The following is a 20,892-nucleotide window of genomic DNA, read 5'->3' on the forward strand; positions in this document are numbered from 1 at the left end:
AAGTGTTATTATGGAAATAAGTAGGGCTCCAGGGGAAGTAAGTGACCTAGACATTTTTTGGTTTATCCTGGGTAATTTACATATATGCAAATTAGTGTACACATGTGTAAGACAGTTGTAATGACTCAAACTATGTAATTGTACTTAAATAAACTTGGTTGGGGAATAACCGAACTCAGAGGGGTCATACAGTCTGGGGAATGAGGAAGGAGATGTAATCAGATTTACTCCAGAGGAGAGTAACTCCACTTCCCTGGACCAAGAACCCCCTTAATGGCATCAAGGAACCTCCAGTGTGCCTCAAGGGAGGTACCTTGATGCTGGTGAGGGTTCTTGATCCAAGGAACTGGACCTATTCTCCCCTTCCCTGGACTGAATCTGATCGCCTCCCCATGTGCTGTATCAACCTTATGGGTTTAGCGGATCCCATTAATTAAAGAATTAAAATCCAATTGTGCCTGTGAAGTAGCCTGCTGTATATTAATTATTATCATTAATACAGTATTGTTGCTTTGGTGTTACTACTGTTGCTGCTGCTGTTGTTGCCATTACTTCTACTTTTGGTGGTGGTGGTGCTGCAGCTACTGCTGTTATTGATGCTAATGTTGCTGCTGTTACTGCTATTTTTGCTTCTTATTGCTACTTTGTTGCTGTTACTGTTGCTGCTGGTGATGTTACTGCTTCTGCTTAGTTTTTGAAATGATGTTGCCTTGATGATGATGCTGTTGTTGCTTTTGTTGCTGGTATTGCTTTTGATGCTGCTGTTGCTAAGGTGTTGTTGCTTTTGTTGCTAAGGTGTTGCTTTTGTTGCTGCTGTTGCTAAGGTATTACCATTGCTTTTGTTGTTGGTCTCTTTTACTGCTTTTGTTGTTGCTGTCTCTGTTGTTACTGCTTTTGTTGTTGCTGTCTTTGTTATTACTGCTGTTGCTTTTGTTGGTTATTGTGGAGGTGGTGGTTTTGTTTTGTTGCTACTGTTTCTACTGTTGCAGTTAATGCTTTTGCTATTGCTGTTATGGCTGTTGCTTTTATTACTACTGTTTCTATTGTAGCAATTGTCACTTCTGTTGCTGTTGCAGCATCTGTTGCCATTGTAGTAGCAGCAACAGATGTTGCTGCTGCTGCATTTTGTTTGCTGTTATTTGCTGGTGATTGTTGCCAAGTGCTGGTGGAGGTTGTGGTGGTTTCACTATTGCTACCCAGGTAATCAGGTATTCATCAGAGAAACATGTTCTCAGTCCAGATTGCCCCTCAAGGAAGGTTCCTTGATGTTGGTGAGGGGCTCTTGATTTAGGGAATTGGATCTGTGCTCCAGTTCCCCGAATTAAGCCTGAATGCCTTCCACCCCTCCCCCAGGCGCTGTATAATCCTCTGGGTTTAGCGCTTCCCCCTTGATTATAATAATAATAATCAGTCCAGATTGTTGGAGTAGAAGTACTCGTGACAGCAGTCAGATATTTTATTAGTGTCTTATTATGTTAGGAATTTATTTGGTTGTTTTGGCTGTTACATAATGGAGTTCGTTAGGTCATATGTTATAGATTTTGTTATTCCATCTACGTATGGACAAGTACATAATATAACCAAACTGGGTATAGGCTTGGTGGATATGCTGAGGGCACATAATTTTGTTCAAATACAGCCATACTGCTGGTTTGAAAAAAATATGCAAGCAATTATAACATTACAATGCATAGAAAAACGTGCATAGGTATTTAATAGGAAGGATGAAAATTGTTTGATTTTTACTGGTATAACTACTGTTACTGTCACAATTAATTAATTCTACCACTGGGTTATTCATGGTTATTTAATTTTTCTAGGCGTTTTGCAAACTAACATGAAGGTTACATTGACCACAGCCACCAGTGTGCTGTAGCATGTTTAATCCAGTTTTTATTAAGGTTTGTGTTTTTTGGAGTTGCATCTGTTCCAAGGATCTAGTAAGTCTGCAAAATTTGTTTACTCATGTGTGTCTTCCTCAGACTTCCATGCCATTGTTTCTTGTTATTGAATTGGACTCTTGGTCCAAAAAATTGAACCTATTTTCCCCTTGGGTCGAACCAGAATTTCTTCCATTCCTAGGTGCTGTATGACCCCAACTGGTTTAATGTTTGACTGCAATAATAATTCTCATGGAATTATTATTGCTTTTCACTTCAAATAGTTCTTCGTGTTCGAGTGTACCCAGTGAGTTCTTGTCTCCATTTCCTAATAATGAGACCAGATGATTTGTCTTTCACCACAGGTTGTGTTTTAATGACAGAGCTTTGTTGTCCTTGCACTTGTCCACTTCGAATTGCATCTGCCACTTTTCTGACCACAAAATTACTTTGCTATTCTTCGATCCATAAGAGATATATTCCTCCAATATTGCTGACCCACAGATGGCTCCATCTTCATCCTGTTCACTATTTGTACATCTCATAGCAATAAAAAAGGCTTACAAACAAGCTGATGTAGGTGACATTATTATAATCATGGGGAAGAACTAAACCCGTAGGATTATACAGCACACGTGGGGAATGGAAGGTATTCAGGCTTAATTCAGGGAACTGGAGCACAGATCCAATTCCCTAGATCAAGAGCCCCTCACCAGGGGAGGGGTAGGCGTGGGGGATGGAGGAAAGTGGAGGCACAAGGCCGACAAACGAGGCAAAGTGATATAAACAATTTGCAAATAGGAACTTTATTGAGACGTTTCGCCTGTGACACTGGTTTCTTTAGCTTGCTCTGCATACAGGTCATTGATAGTGCACCAACGCATGCACGGACCGGTAATCCTGCAGTGCCCTATCACAATCTACCCACGTCCTGACCTCTCTGGCCTGGCCACAAACTTGACCGCACTTGTAGACATAATATGTGCTTGTTGCCCATCCTTGTTGTTCTGGCTCTTATCAGTATGTTCCACTCATCAGTAAGCTCTAAGATGGAAACCAGACCTTTTTTTTTCAACTTATTTATGGAGACTCGCCTTATCCTAAAAGAACGTGCGTTTCAGTCTTGTAGGTAGCCTAGCTTTGTCTTAGAGCGTTTGTTCAGCATATATATTATATTATATATATATATATATATATATATATATATATATATATATATATATATATATATATATATATATATATATATATATATATATGTCGTGCCGAATATGTAAAACTGGTCAGTTAGCAAGAACTCATTTAAAATTAAGTCCTTACCAAAATTTTCTCTTATACGTTTAAAGATATATTTTTTTCATTAATGTTAATGTAAAAATTTTTAATTTTGCACCAAAAGAAACTTAGAAAACTTATCTAACCTTGTTATAACAAGAACAATTTATTTTAGGCTAACTCAACTAAATATATTTTAGATTTGTTTACAGTAATTTAATACTAAACAAACCCAGTGAAATATATTTTTTTCGTTAGGTTCAGAATGATTTTGACGAAATTATTGCATACACAAATTTTCACTTGTCCTATATGGCAAGATGAACGTTGCTATTTAAGCCAAGATCGCAAGTTCTGCCTATTCGGCACGACATATATATATATATATATATATATAATGTCGTGCCGAATATGTAAAACTTGTCAATTAGCAAGAACTCATTTAAAATTAAGTCCTTTCTATAATTTTCTCTTATACGTTTAAAGATATATTTTTTTCATTAATGTTGATGTAAAATTTTATAATTTTGCACTAAAAGGAACTTAGAAAACTTACCTAACCTTATTATAACAAGCGAAATTTATTTTAGCCTAACCCAACTAAATATATTTTAGATTTGTTTACAGTAATTTAATACTAAACAAACACAGTGAAATATATTTTTTTCGTTAGGTTCAGAATGATTTTGGCGAAATTATTGCATACACAAATTTTCACTTGTCCTATATGGCAAGATGAGCTTTGCTATTTAAGCCAAGATCGCAAGTTCTGCCTATTCGGCACGACATTTTTAGCCGTCTTTTTCAGCCATGTATGTAGCTTAGCCATGTTTTTTCTTTCTACCATGTAAGTATCCTACTCTTGTCTCAAAAGATTATTTTTTTTTTTTAGCCATGGGCGTATCCCAACTTTTTCCTAGTATTTTTTTTTTAGTAGCGTAAGTATTCTAGCCTCGTCTCAGAAGAACGTGTTTTTTTAGCATTATAGGTATCATAGCCTTGTCCCAAAACAACGTGTTTTTGTCAGCAGTAGGTATTCCAGTTTATTTAGGTACAGGTGCACATAAATAACTGGGTGGCTTTGGGAACAGATTGGACAAATACATGGCTGGGAATGGTTGGTTTTGAGAAGGACCTGCCTTGTATGGGCCAGTAGGCTTGGTATAAATCTTGGTAATAGATACCGACAGGTTGGTTTATAAAAACACGTAAGCAAACACTTGGACATGTTAATTAGAAAACGTTTCGGTCCTGAAACCGAATCGTTTTCTATGTCCTAATGTTTTCGTACGTGTTCTTTTCTTAGCCAGTAGGCTTTCCGCAGTGTTTCTCCATCATACTGTAAATTACCCAGGATCACACCATAAAGTCAGTGCGACATATTTCCATTGGGGGTCCTTGTTTTCCATTGGAGTATTGTGGTCTTTTCCCAAAATAATATAATTGGCGCAGCCGTTAAATTCACCTCACCTTTTCACCGAGATGATGGTAGAAGAAATAGGCCACAAGTTCATATTTGATACTTTAGCCTCTATCAGTTAAGTTGACCTTGGCCCCCAGTAATCAGCTGTCAGTAGAAAGCCGCTTCGTGTACACATTTATTTTCGCCATAAATGAATCTTGAAAATAAAAGAGAAAGTGCATAGGATGAATATTCAACCTTTGGAAGCTTGATATAACTAACGTAAATTGTTTTTCTCTAGGTTTGAATAAACGTCCATTTTTTTCGTTACGTTCAGACTGATTTTCGCAGATATATTCAGCAAATTTTAACTCCTCATTCGGTAAAATGACCGTTTTATTTTTTAAGCCTAACTGGCTGATTCGGCTTTAATGTACGTGTGTGTGTGTGTGTGTGTGTGTGTGTGTGTGTGTGTGTGTGTGTGTGTGTGTGTGTGTGTGTGTGTGTGTGTGTGTGTGTGTGTGTGTGTGTGTGTACTCACCTAATTCACCTAATTGTGGTTGCAGGGGTCGAGACTCAGCTCCTGTGTGTGTGTGTGTGTGTGTGTGTGTGTGTGTGTGTGTGGGGGAGGTTACAGGGGGTCGAGTCGCCATATGTGTGTACTCACCTATTTGTGGTTGCAGGGGTCGATTCACAGCTGTGATTCCTATACACAGTGAATACCAGTATTATTCCCAGCGCTTTTGTAATTTCTCACATTATCAGCGAACAACAGAGTAATGAAAATAATGATTACTTTTGCTGTTCCTTGATAATGTGAGAAATCATGAAAGTGCTGAGAATAATACTATTTTCACAAGTTATTTTGCATCTCTCTCTGTTGTATATTTATGGTATAGAATACCGACAAGATGAAGAATTACACATGTGCAACATCTGGATACCTTTATTGTAGACGTTTCGCCATCCAGTGGCTTTATCAATACAAATTCAAGGACATAATGTGTACTGAGACTTCTTTAGGTACTTGGGTGTTAGTTGACTGTTGTGGGCTGCATCACACACAAGAAGACAGAAAAACTATATACAGAAGATGAGGTAATCAGTCCCTCAGCCTTGGCGTTGAAGAGTACACGACTACTGTACTCTCCACAGACTCCAAGGCTGAGGGACTGATTACCTCATATTTTGTATATAGTTTTTCTGTCTTCAAATTATGTCCTTGAATTTGTATTGATAAAGCCCCTGGATGGCGAAACGTCTACAATAAAGAAACCCAGATGTTGAACATATGTTTAATTTCTCTCTCTCTCTCTCTCTCTCTCTCTCTCTCTCTCTCTCTCTCTCTTTCTCACTCTCTCTCTCTCTCATGTATATATGCTTAATTCGCAAACGGGCTAAATTATTTGCAAACATTTATCAGACTACGGCAGATTCGAATCTGCATACACACACACTGTATCGAAGATAAATACGCAATACTATTGCCGATTAGCCAAACCCCAGGTCTTGCAAAATTACTGTGTACTTTGTTGCATATTACACTATTATAATATATTTTTTTTTATTATCACACTGGCCGATTCCCACCAAGGCAGGGTGGCCCGAAAAAGAAAAACTTTCACCATCATTCACTCCATCACTGTCTTGCCAGAAGGGTGCTTTACACTTCAGTTTTTAAAATGCAACATTTACACCCCTCCTTCAGAGTGCAGGCACTGTACTTCCCATCTCCAGGACTCAAGTCCGGCCTGCCGGTTTCCCTGAACCCCTTCATAAATGTTACTTTGCTCACACTCCAACAGCACGTCAAGTATTAAAAACCATTTGTCTCCATTCACTCCTATCAAACACGCTCACGCATGCCTGCTGGAAGTCCAAGCCCCTCGCACACAAAACCTCCTTTACCCCCTCCCTCCAACCTTTCCTAAGCCGACCCCTACCCCGCCTTCCTTCCACTACAGACTGATACACTCTTGAAGTTATTCTGTTTCGCTCCATTCTCTCCACATGTCCGAACCACCTCAACAACCCTTCCTCAGCCCTCTGGACAACAGTTTTGGTAATCCCGCACCTCCTCCTAACTTCCAAACTACGAATTCTCTGCATTATATTCACACCACACATTGCTCTCAGACATGACATCTCCACTGCCTCCAGCCTTCTCGTCGCTGCAACATTCATCACCCATGCTTCACACCCATATAAGAGCGTTGGTAAAACTATACTCTCATACATTCCTCTCTTTGCCTCCAAGGACAAAGTTGTGATGAATGGTTTGAAAAACCGACAAGTTAAAGATTGAGACACTTATGCAGCATATGGGAATCTTTATTCAGGAAACGTTTCGCCACACAGTGGCTTCATCAGTCCAATACAAAGAGGAAGGCGTAAGGAGAGGAGGAGTATGAGGTAATCAGTCCCTCAACCTGGAGTCGATGTGTTCAGTCCATCAATCTTGTAGAATGTACAGCATAGGGCCGTAAACGTGGCTTATATACTGTAGTGAGGTGAGGTGAAGCAGGCGGAGGCGGGGTCATAGTGGTACCATCCACTAGTCGAAGTAGGTCTTCGTCCAAAGGTTGAACAAGTGTTGAAGAATTCTTTGTAACAAGATCCCATGATGCTGCAGTGTCTCCACAGACTCCTAAGTGCACCACTCACCCTTTTCCCCTCATCAATTCTATGATTCACCTCATCTTTCATAGACCCATCCGCTGACACGTCCACTCCCAAATATCTGAATACATTCACCTCCTCCATACTCTCTCCCTCCAATCTGATATCCAATCTTTCATCACCTAATCTTTTTGTTATCCTCATAACCTTACTCTTTCCTGTATTCACTTTCAATTTTCTTCTTTTGCACACCCTACCAAATTCATCCACCAATCTCTGCAACTTCTCTTCAGAATCTCCCAAGAGCACAGTGTCATCAACAAAGAGCAACTGTGACAACTCCCACTTTATGTGTGATTCTTTATCTTTTAACTCCACGCCTCTTGCCAAGACCCTCGCATTTACTTCTCTTACAACCCCATCTATAAATATATTAAACAACCACGGTGACATCACACATCCTTGTCTAAGGCCTACTTTTACTGGGAAATAATTTCCCTCTTTCCTATGTACTCTAACTTGAGCCTCACTATCCTCGTAAAAACTCTTCACTGCTTTCAGTAACCTACCTCCTACACCATACACCTGCAACATCTGCCACATTGCCCCCCTATCCACCCTGTCATACGCCTTTTCCAAATCCATAAATGCCACAAAGACCTCTTTAGCCTTATCTAAATACTGTTCACTTATATGTTTCACTGTTGAAGATTGAGACACTTATGCAGCATATGGAAATCTTTATTAAAGTTTTGCCCAAAAAAAAGGGGGGTTTCCCTTTATGGGGGGGAAAGGCGCGGGGGCGGGGGTGGAAAAAACCTTTCTGAGGAAAAGGGGGGGGGAATAATGAGGATTAGCCTGGGGAGGGCGTTTTAAAATGTTGTCCGGGGGGGGGAGGGGGGCGACAGAGAGAAGGAGGAACAAAAATAAAGGGTTTTCGCGGGGAAGGAAGGGGGGGAGGGTCCTGGGGAAGGGTAGGAGGTTTTGTGGGGTTTGATTTCAGCAGGAAAGGTGAGCGCTTGATAGGGAAATGGAAAAAGGGTTTTGTTATTGAGCAAATATAGGGACAGGAAACGGAGGGTTTGACGGCCCGAGGGGGGGAAAGGCCCATAAAGGGGGGGAAAATTTTGAAAACCGTTAAAGACTTTCAAAAGGGTAAATGTTTTTCCCAAACCTGTGGAACCTGTAATAAAAAAAAATATATATATATATATATATATATATATTATAAAGTTTTTTTTTTTTTGACCCATCCGCTGACACGTCCACTCCCAAATATCTGAATACATTCACCTCCTCCATACTCTCTCCCTCCAATCTGATATTCAATCTTTCATCACCTAATCTTTTTGTTATCCTCATAACCTTACTCTTTCCTGTATTCACCTTTAATTTTCTTCTTTTGCACACCCTACCAAATTCATCCACCAATCTCTGCAACTTCTCTTCAGAATCTCCCAAGAGCACAGTGTCATCAGCAAAGAGCAGCTGTGACAACTCCCACTTTGTGTGTGATTCTTTGTCTTTTAACTCCACGCCTCTTGCCAAGACCCTCGCATTTACTTCTCTTACAACCCCATCTATAAATATATTAAACAACCACGGTGACATCACACATCCTTGTCTAAGGCCTACCTTTACTGGGAAAAAATTTCCTTCTTTCCTACATACTCTAACTTGAGCCTCACTATCCTCGTAAAAACTCTTCACTGCTTTCAGTAACCTACCTCCTACACCATACACTTGCAACATCTGCCACATTGCCCCCCTATCCACCCTGTCATATGCCTTTTCCAAATCCATAAATGCCACAAAGACCTCTTTAGCCTTATCTAAATACTGTTCACTTATATGTTTCACTGTAAACACCTGGTCCACACACCCCCTACCTTTCCTAAAGCCTCCTTGTTCATCTGCTATCCTATTCTCCGTCTTACTCTTAATTCTTTCAATTATAACTCTACCATACACTTTACCAGGTACACTCAACAGACTTATCCCCCTATAATTTTTGCACTCTCTTTTATCCCCTTTGCCTTTATACAAAGGAACTATGCATGCTCTCTGCCAATCCCTAGGTACCTTACCCTCTTCCATACATTTATTAAATAATTGCACCAACCACTCCAAAACTATATCCCCACCTGCTTTTAACATTTCTATCTTTATCCCATCAATCCCGGCTGCCTTACCCCCTTTCATTTTGCCTACTGCCTCACGAACTTCCCCCACACTCACAACTGGCTCTTCCTCACTCCTACAAGATGTTATTCCTCCTTGCCCTATACACGAAATCACAGCTTCCCTATCTTCATCAACATTTAACAATTCCTCAAAATATTCCTTCCATCTTCCCAATACCTCTAACTCTCCATTTAATAACTCTCCTCTCCTATTTTTAACTGACAAATCCATTTGTTCTCTAGGCTTTCTTAACTTGTTAATCTCACTCCAAAACTTTTTCTTATTTTCAACAAAATTTGTTGATAACATCTCACCCACTCTCTCATTTGCTCTCTTTTTACATTGCTTCACCACTCTCTTAACTTCTCTCTTTTTCTCCATATACTCTTCCCTCCTTGCATCACTTCTACTTTGTAAAAACTTCTCATATGCTAACTTTTTCTCCCTTACTACTCTCTTTACATCATCATTCCACCAATCGCTCCTCTTCCCTCCTGCACCCACTTTCCTGTAACCACAAACTTCTGCTGAACACTCTAACACTACATTTTTAAACCTACCCCATACCTCTTCGACCCCATTGCCTATGCTCTCATTAGCCCATCTATCCTCCAATAGCTGTTTATATCTTACCCTAACTGCCTCCTCTTTTAGTTTATAAACCTTCACCTCTCTCTTCCCTGATGCTTCTATTCTCCTTGTATCCCATCTACCTTTTACTCTCAGTGTAGCTACAACTAGAAAGTGATCTGATATATCTGTGGCCCCTCTATAAACATGTACATCCTGAAGTCTACTCAACAGTCTTTTATCTACCAATACATAATCCAACAAACTACTGTCATTTCGCCCTACATCATATCGTGTATACTTATTTATCCTCTTTTTCTTAAAATATGTATTACCTATAACTAAACCCCTTTCTATACAAAGTTCAATCAAAGGGCTCCCATTATCATTTACACCTGGCACCCCAAACTTACCTACCACACCCTCTCTAAAAGTTTCTCCTACTTTAGCATTCAAGTCCCCTACCACAATTACTCTCTCACTTGGTTCAAAGGCTCCTATACATTCACTTAACATCTCCCAAAATCTCTCTCTCTCCTCTGCATTCCTCTCTTCTCCAGGTGCATACACGCTTATTATGACCCACTTCTCGCATCCAACCTTGACTTTAATCCACATAATTCTTGAATTTACACATTCATATTCTCTTTTCTCCTTCCATAACTGATCATTTAACATTACTGCTACCCCTTCCTTTGCTCTAACTCTCTCAGATACTCCAGATTTAATCCCATTTATTTCCCCCCACTGAAACTCTCCTACCCCCTTCAGCTTTGTTTCGCTTAGGGCCAGGACATCCAACTTCTTTTCATTCATAACATCAGCAATCATCTGTTTCTTGTCATCCGCACTACATCCACGCACATTTAAGCAACCCAGTTTTATAATAGTGTAATATGCATCAAAGTACACAGTAATTTTGCAAGACCTGGGGTTTGGCTAATCGGCAATAGTATTGCGTATTTATCTTCGATATAGTGTGTGTGTGTGTGTGTGTGTGTGTGTGTGTGTGTGCAGATTCGAATCTGCCGTAGTCTGATAAATGTTTGCAAATAATTTAGCCCGTTTGCGAATTAAGCATATATACATGAGAGAGAGAGAGAGAGAGAGAAATTATACATATGTTCAACATCTGGGTTTCTTTATTGTAGACGTTTCGCCATCCAGGGGCTTTATCAATACAAATTCAAGGACATAATTTGAAGACAGAAAAACTATATACAAAATATGAGGTAATCAGTCCCTCAGCCTTGGAGTCTGTGGAGAGTACAGTAGTCGTGTACTCTTCAACGCCAAGGCTGAGGGACTGATTACCTCATCTTCTGTATATAGTTTTTCTGTCTTCTTGTGTGTGATGCAGCCCACAACAGTCAACTAACACCCAAGTACCTAAAGAAGTCTCAGTACACATTATGTCCTTGAATTTGTATTGATAAAGCCACTGGATGGCGAAACGTCTACAATAAAGAAACCCAGATGTTGAACATATATTTAATTTCTCTCTCTCTCTCTCTCTCTCTCTCTCTCTCTCTCTCTCTCTCTCATGTATATATGCTTAATTCGCAAACGGGCTAAATTATTTGCAAACATTTATCAGACTACGGCAGATTCGAATCTGCACACACACACACACACACACACACACACACACACACACACACTATATCGAAGATAAATACGCAATACTATTGCCGATTAGCCAAACCCCAAGTCTTGCAAAATTACTGTGTACTTTGATGCATATTACACTATTATAATATATATATATATATATATATATATATATATATATATATATATATATATATATATATATATATATATATATATATATATATATATATATATATATATATATGTATGTATACGAGTGGATTTTTTATTTGCATCCTGGGGAAGGGCGTCATAGTTTTTTTGGGTTGCATCCTGGGGAAGGGCGTAATAGTGGATTTTTTGGTTGCATCCTGGGAAAGGGCGTAATAGTGGATTTTTTTTTGTTTCATCCAGGGAAAGCTAGTAATAATGGATATTTTTGGTTGCATGCTGGGGAAGGGCGTAATAGTGATTTTTTTTTGGTTGCATCCTGGGGAAGGGCGTAATAACTCCAAGAATAACGAACTACATTGTCTTGGGTTATTCTGTGTCATGAACCCTTCAAGGTTAACCCATAGAAAGCCTTATTAGAGAGTGTTAACTCATTTAGGACCAAGTTCCTACATCTTTGGTTATACATTATTAAGCTCGATAACCTAACGAAGCCACATATAATGTGACTTATTTCCATTTGGTGTCTTGTGTGTGATGCAGCCCACAACAGTCAACTAACACCCAAGTACCTAAAGAAGTCTCAGTACACATTATCCGTAAGTAAACTAGCTATTTAGTCGACCCCAAAAGAATGATTATGTGACTGCACGTGCGTACAATAAAATATAATGCTTTTATTTATGTGTGTATTTAAGACTGCTGGATTATGCATTGGAAATACAAGTCCCATTGTTTGACTATTGAGCTATCAAGGACCCCAATGTAAATGTCATTTTGTTTGACCTTTGTTTTGGTGTTATCTTAGGTAATTTATACTATGATAATTGTACTTATGTGTACCTGTGCATAAATAAACATACTTAGGTTACTTCCTATTCAAGTTACTATATAATAAATTTGTAAAAAATAAACTTAGCTACGAAAGCTAAACAAACACTTATTACCCAGTGACGCACAGAATTTGAAATCTGAGTTGCTAACCCTCTGGGTTAAAAATACGAACATCTCACCCCTACTGCTTTATTTGATCGACGGATCCCTAAGTAATTTTATTTAGGCACAGGTAGAAACATTGGGCGTGTTTCTTTCCACCTGTTGTCTATGTTCCCCATCAGTAAAATGGGTACTTGGGTGTTAGTCGACTGGTGTGGGTCGCATCCTGGGACACTGACCTAATTTGCCAGAAATGTGGAGCATAACAAGGGACTTTCTATATGGTAGTATGCCATTGTTGTCAGCTAGGACTGTATACCATGTACATGTACTTGTAGTAAATAAAGATATTATTATTATTATTATTATGCATATCATCCAGTGGAAATAAGTCACCGACTTGTTTTAGGTTATCCTAGGTAATTCACACTTATATGTTTGTGCATACGTGTACCTGTGTCTAAAGTTATTTACCTAGGATAACCCCCCCTCTCATTTTTTTTTTAATATTTTTAACTTAGTCTTATTTATTGACTTATTTCTATTGGCTTAATCCTAGCGAAGCGCTCTTGATCCAGAGAAATGGATCTGCCATCCCTTTCGTTGAATCAAGTTTGATTGAATTCCATTTCTCCGTCGCTTATGATCCTCACGAATTTTGTGCTTCCCCAATGAATATAATTGAGGATGTTGAAGTATGCACTAGTCACCCTTACTATATACGAGGATGGGATGCGGGCAGTCCTAGTAATGAGAGAAAACTATTGTGATGGCTATTGTGAGGGGTGTCTGCAGAAAATAAAAAATTATTGTGTAGGTTTATATAAGCATAGGTACACAAGTCCAATTATCATACATAGGGTAATTTTTTTTAGGATAACCCAAAAATGTCAGTGTCCTATTTCCAGTGGGGTCCTTGTAATATCTCATTATTTATACCTTAAATGTTCAAACAGCTATTAACTTATTGTTAAAGCCTAGCGGTAAGTTACAGTACAAATCAGTTATGATTATAACCTTAAAAATTAAAACAGCTAAGTAACTCAATTGTGTGAAAATTAGTCACAATAAAAGGAGATACAATAGGAATAAAGTAAACCGAGTTATTTACATAACCATTAGAGAGGATCAGCTTACAGTAATAGGAACACGAATGTTAACTATATAAGAAATCACTCTTCCCTTTCTCTAACTTCATTAGGTACCTTTTAACACAATAAAGATATCCAGATGTTACACATGTCTTGGTTTTATCTTGTCGGTATTGTATACCATTCTTGTACACCTTCCTCCAAGGATGTTTTTGGGATTAGTAACCGCGGAGTGTTAATATCCAAGGATAAAGTGGTTTTATTAGCCACAGAGGATTAATAACCCAGGCTAACGTAGTTTATAACTAGGTTAGTTAAGATTCGTCAGGAAACGGACAAATGTGTCCTGATGCCGGTTTTAGTCATATGATCCGCCGCTGGAGCTTTGGTCAAGTGACGGAGGACTTTCTCTGGCTTACCGGTCCACCCCATTAAAAAATTAGGGTTATATATATTTTAAGTTTGACTGGTGTTTGTGTAACGTATATAAAATACGATTGGTGCATATAAGGTATGTCTTGTGGGTGTATATAAAATATAATCGATTTAAATACGGTATAAATGGTGTATATAGGTATTTATAGTTATTATTTACATATTTTAACATTGTTAATCTGCAGCATTATTAGTTACAATTTTGTGTTAGCAACTAATCTTTAAGTTCTTCAAGTCATAATCTTTCCATCTCTTACAAGTTATAATAATTTCAAGTAAGGGTATCTTGTAGCTGGGTTGGTAGCCGCCTCAACTCGCACACTGACGTTTGATTTTGGGACGAGTAGAAACTTTGGGCATGTGTCCTTAATTAAACCTGCCCAAGTTCACTTAGCAGTAAGTAGGTGCCTGGGTGTTAGGTTACTGGTGTGGGTCGCATCCTGGATTAATACCCAGGAAAATCCGCTGAAGTTCGGCTTAATAATTCGAAGAATTCTGTACTAGTAACACAAGGATGATTGGCCAGTTAACTACACCGGTAAAACAATGTTTGATCAGTTACACCAGTAAAACGACCCGTTATGCCAGTAAAACATTGACCCGTAAAACCAGTCAGTGACCAGTAACACCAGTGAAACAATGACCAGCAACACCAGGCAGTGACCAGTAACACCAGTGAAACAATGACCAGTAACACCAGGCAGTGACCAGTAACACCAGTGAAACAATGACCAGTAACACCAGTCAGTGGCCAGTAACACCAGTCAATGACCAGCAACACCAGTCAGTGACCAGTAACACTAGTAAAACAATGGCCAGTAATACCAGTGACCAGTAACACCAGTGACCAGTAACACCAGTACAACAATGCCCAGTAACACCAGTGACCAGTAACACCAGTACAACAATGCCCAGTAACACCAGTGACCAGTAACACCAGTACAATGCCCAGTAACACCAGTGACCAGTAACACCAGTACAACAATGCCCAGTAACACCAGTGACCAGTAACACCAGTAAAACAATGCCCAGTAACACCAGTGACCAGTAACACCAGTACAACAATGCCCAGTAACACCAGTGACCAGTAACACCAGTACAACAATGCCCAGTAACACCAGTGACCAGTAACACCAGTACAACAATGCCCAGTAACACCAGTGACCAGTAACACCAGTACAACAATGCCCAGTAACACCAGTGACCAGTAACACCAGTACAACAATGCCCAGTAACACCAGTGACCAGTAACACCAGTACAACAATGCCCAGTAACACCAGTGACCAGTAACACCAGTAAAACAATGGCCAGTAACACCAGTGACCAGTAACACCAGTACAACAATGCCCAGTAACACCAGTGACCAGTAACACCAGTAAAACAATGGCCAGTAATACCAGTGACCAGTAACACCAGTAAAACAATGCCCAGTAATACCAGTGACCAGTAACACCAGTAAAACAATGCCCAGTAACACAAGTGACCAGTAACACCAGTACAACAATGCCCAGTAGCACCAGTGACCAGTAACACCAGTACAACAATGCCCAGTAACACCAGTGATCAGTAACACCAGTACAACAATGCCCAGTAACACCAGTGACCAGTAACACCAGTACACCAATGCCCAGTAACACCAGTGACCAGTAACACCAGTACAACAATGCCCAGTAACACCAGTGACCAGTAACACCAGTACAACAATGCCCAGTAACACCAGTGACCAGTAACACCAGTACAACAATGCCCAGTAACACCAGTGACCAGTAACACCAGTAAAACAATGCCCAGTAACACCAGTGATCAGTAACACCAGTACAACAATGCCCAGTAACACCAGTGACCAGTAACACCAGTAAAACAATGCCCAGTAACACCAGTGACCAGTAACACCAGTAAAACAATGGCCAGTAATACCAGTGACCAGTAACACCAGTGACCAGTAAAACAATGCCCAGTAACACCAGTGACCAGTAACACCAGTACAACAATGCCCAGTAACACCAGTGACCAGTAACACCAGTACAACAATGGCCAGTAACACCAGTACAACAATGCCCAGTAACACCAGTGACCAGTAACACCAGTAAAACAATGAACAGTACCACCAGTCAGTGACCAGCACCACCAGTCAGTGACCAGCACCACCAGTCAGTGACCAGCACCACCAGTCAGTGACCAGTAACACCAGTCAGTGACTAGCACCACCAATCTGTGACCAGTAACACCAGTCAGTGACTAGCACCACCAGTCAGTGACTAGCACCACCAGTCAGTGACTAGCACCACCAGTCAGTGACTAGCACCACCAGTCAGTGACCAGCACCACCAGTCAGTGACTAGCACCACCAGTCAGTGACTAGCACCACCAATCTGTGACCAGTAACACCAGTCAGTGACTAGCACCACCAGTCAGTAACCAGTAACACCAGTCAGTGACTAGCACCACCAGTCAGTGACTAGCACCACCAGTCAGTGACCAGTAACACCAGTCAGTGACCAGTAACACCAGTCAGTGACTAGCACCACCAGTCAGTGACTAGCACCACCAGTCAGTGACTAGCACCACCAGTCAGTGACTAGCACCACCAGTCAGTAACCAGTAACACCAGTCAGTGACTAGCACCACCAGTCAGTGACTAGCACCACCAGTCAGTAACCAGTAACAACAGTAAAACAAGGTTGTAATAAACTGGCGTCGAGGCTATGACAAGACCTTCATCGGGTGATCAGAATACAATAGTATCATTGTCGAGGGTGAAATGAAAGTGTTTTGAGAGTCGTGGGAGATATCATGGTAGACAGTACTGTCTACTTACTGAGCTGTCCCAGGTTACGACCACCATAATTTTCTTTGTGTAACCATTGTAAGAGTTTAATGATAAGTTTGACCCAGGCCGGGCTCTGGGGTATAACAAAGATAAAAGTATGATATATATATATATATATATATATATATATATATATATACGTATATATATATATATATATATATATATATATATATATATATATATATATATATATATATATATATATATATGCAATAAGATCACAATAAACAGGTGATTTCAAAATATGCGAAACAACCACTGTGAAAGAATAGAGAAGTTCCAAGCGCTTTCGTGACTACTCACATTATCAAGGATAATGTGAGTAGTCACGAAAGCGCTTGGAACTTCTCTTTTCTTTCACAGTGATTGTTTTGCACACTCCTATATATATATATATATATATATATATATATATATTTATATATATATTTATATATATATTTAGAGGTAAATTTTACAAATGTCTACTTACATCCACTATATACTTATCTTTATTTTCTTGTGTTTTTTCTAAGTTCTTATTCCTGTAATATTTCTCTGACAGTTTAGGAGAGCTGGTCTGAGGCTGGACCGCGGGGGGGCTGGTCTGAGGCTGGACCGCGGGGGGGCTGGTCTGAGGCCGGACCGCGGGGGAGATGATCAGCTGTAGATGATCAGTAATCCCCCCCCCTCAAGGGAGGGATTACTTCTGGTGATGGCTTATTTGTCCGAGGAATTAGAGTCGCCGTTCCCTTTCTTGGATCAAACTTCATTACTTCCCCTTGCCTACGAATATCAGTGTGAGCGAGCGAACAGCAGTAGCAGAATGTAGTAGCAGTAGCAACAGCAACAGCAGCAGCAATAACAGTAGCAGTAGCAGCAACAACAGTAGAAGTACCAGTAGCAACAACAGTAAGATTATGGGGAGCGCTAAACCCGTAGGATTATACAGCGCCTGTGGGGGGGATGAAAGGCATTCAAGTTTAATTCAAGGAACTGGAGCACAGGTCCAATTCCCTAGATCAAGAGCCCCTCACCAGCGTCAAGGAAATTCTCTTGAGGGGAACAACAACAGTAGCAGCTGCAACAGTAACAGCAACAACAGCAGCAACAACAGCAGTAACAGCAGCAACAACAGCAGCAACAACAACAGAAGTAAGGGCAGAAGCAACAACAGCAGTAACAGCAACAGCAATAGTAACAGCAGCACCAACAGCAGTAACAGAAGCAGCAACTGCAGTAACAGCAAGAACAGCAGTAATAGCAGCAACAAGAACAGCAGTAACAGAAGCAACAACAGTAACAGCAGCAACAGCAACAGTAACAGCAGCAGCAGTAACAGCAGCAGCAGCAACACAACAGTAACATGAGCAGCAGCAACACAACAGTAACAGCAGCACCAAGAACAGTAACAGCAGCAGCAACACAACAGCAGTAACTGCAGCAGCAACACAGCAGTAACTGCAGCAGCAACAAGAGCAGTAGCTAACCTCTCATTCTAATACGTTCATTTTTTACGTGATTACCAACATAAATTTCATAATGGTCCCTTTAAACTTATAAATGCTGTCTCATTTAAGTTAGTTGAACTAAAAGCGAGTTAGAGTTGGGTTTAGTTAGGCTAAGGCTATGTTATGTTGGGTTAAGTAAGGTTATATTTGATCAGGTTAGGTTGTATTAACTTAACGTAAATATAGATAAGGATAATTTAAGTGAAGTTTGTTTGGTTATGTCAGTTTGGGTTATAATTGCATTCAGTTAATTTAAGTTGGGTTGTGCTGGTTGGGTTGTGCAGTCGAATACAGAGGAGGTAGCAGCAGTAAAGATGTTATCAGTCTATCACCCTCGAAGACGTAGTTTTGAGGTGGCCAGTCCCTTAGACTGGAGAAGAGTTCTGCTCCATGGAACAATGTGAAGTTGAAGTAACAGAATGTGGGACTTACACTGTCAGAGGTGAGGCGCAGATAATCTTGACAAGACAGGCGGAGCCAACTAGTAGAAGAAAGAAGGTAGTAAACACCTACTGGGTAGGTCATTCTCATATCTAGTGGGATTTGAGAGGGACAGAAACGATAGAACACAAGAGTAGCTTTTGTTAATACATTTTCCAGGCACAATAATTAGGCATTTCTCAATAACATTTTCATCATCAGTTTGGAATCCCGGTGTAGAGAAGCGAGCTTTGGAGCGGCCCACTGTTCTCTATAAATCATTGCTGTCTTGTACAAGAATAGTTTACAATACCGACAAGATGATTGACGTGTGCAACCTCTGGGTATCCTTATTGTAGACCATACCCCCGGCCGATTGAACCCGCGGTCATAGAGTCTCAAAACTCTATGACCGCGGGTTCAATCCCGGCCGGGGGTATGGTTTATTTGCAATCGTGTCATTACGATTTCTTAAGTCTTATTGTAGACTTTTCACCATCCAGTGGCTTTATCAATACAAATTCTAGGACATAATTTCAATACAGAACTATATATAAAAGAAGAGGTAATCAGTCCCTCAGCCAAGGCTGTGGGACCGATTACCTCATATTTTGTATATAGTTTTACTGTCTTCAAATTATTCCCTAGAATTTGTATTGGTAAAGCCACTGGATGGGGAAAAGTCTACAATAAACATACCCAGAGGTTGTACATGTGTCTTTAGTTTTCATATTGCTATCTCGTGTACAATTCTGCTTTGTGAGGTGTTAGCTGTGGAGGACCATGTTGGCAATTTAGCTGGGTGTCCCCAGCTTCACTTAATTACCCTTTCTGTCTGATAACTGGTTTAGAAAACCGACAAGTTGAAGAATAACATATTTGTGTGTTATTCTTCGCCAGCCAGTAGCTTCTCGAGTCCAATTCAGAGAACGATGGAAGAAGAGAAATTTTAACTTTTGATATATTCAGTCTGTCAGTTGATGGACCGAATATATCAACTCCAGGCCGAGGGACTGATGACCTCAAAATTCCTCTTCTTCCACCGTTATCCTTTGAGTTGGACTGAAGAAGCCACTGGCTGGCGAAACGTTGCACCGTTTCTGTGTAGCCAGATTGCTGTACTGCTCTCATCTTCAGATGAGCGGCTAGTGTAACTAACTTTGATCGATGATTAATGTCACAGAGAATGAACACTGCCGTTCCGGTACGGGATGTCCGTTGATGACTTCTGGGAGTACTTGTTGCTGTACAATCACTGTATGACGCGTGCAGTCCTTCACCCGTGACGTTCTACACTCTGGTTGCACTGGACATAGAATGTTTCTGAATCTCGTGCCATAAGTCTTGTCAACAACTGAAGTTAGTATAAATAATGAAGCAACACACTTCAAAGGATACCTTCTCAGATCTGACAACATGTTAGGTCAATGGTCCAAGTCGGACCGAAACGTCGTCGTAAGCTTCTGTCTTTTATGTGCGGGTTATTTGTGTATCGTTCCAGTCACGGTATTGTGCCTTTTTGTTATTTATGTTAGGTAATTGCATATCTTTCAAAATCTGTCCTCAGTGAAACCAGCATAAACAAATTTGTTAAATAAAATACTGGTGCAAATAATATATATGTAATTATGCTTATCGGAAATATATAGAAAATTAAGCTAAACGGGAAGATTATTACTGAACATGGTTCACAGGTAACCAAATCTTATTGTCGATCTATTCTTACATATAATATATATATCAGCATTATCTCTCGGTCCACAGCTGGTGACGTGAGGTGGGACTCAGTCATTCCAGAGTTTAAACAGAAATGACGGGATCAGTAATGAGGGTGAGCAGAACATTTTAAACCCAGGGACACACCAGTTGCTTAACCATTGGTCGTTTGATGCATCCTAGTTGATGGTTAATGCTGACTATGCTTGTTAGTACTGTCACTATGCTAGTTAATACTCACTATGGTAGTACTATCACTAGGGTAGTAGTCGTCAT

At 40.0% G+C, this 20,892-nt stretch overlaps 1 protein-coding gene across 2 annotated transcripts in view; it reads left to right on the forward strand.

The window, feature by feature from the left end:
- LOC128686390 (protein similar) overlaps positions 1-20,892 on the forward strand; it is a 688,895-nt gene that overhangs the window by 517 nt on the left and 667,486 nt on the right. The gene's annotated exons all lie outside the window — the stretch shown is intronic.

The sequence above is a fragment of the Cherax quadricarinatus genome, chromosome 43 (genome assembly GCF_038502225.1).
Source record: "Cherax quadricarinatus isolate ZL_2023a chromosome 43, ASM3850222v1, whole genome shotgun sequence".
Taxonomy (NCBI): Eukaryota; Metazoa; Arthropoda; class Malacostraca; order Decapoda; family Parastacidae; genus Cherax; species Cherax quadricarinatus.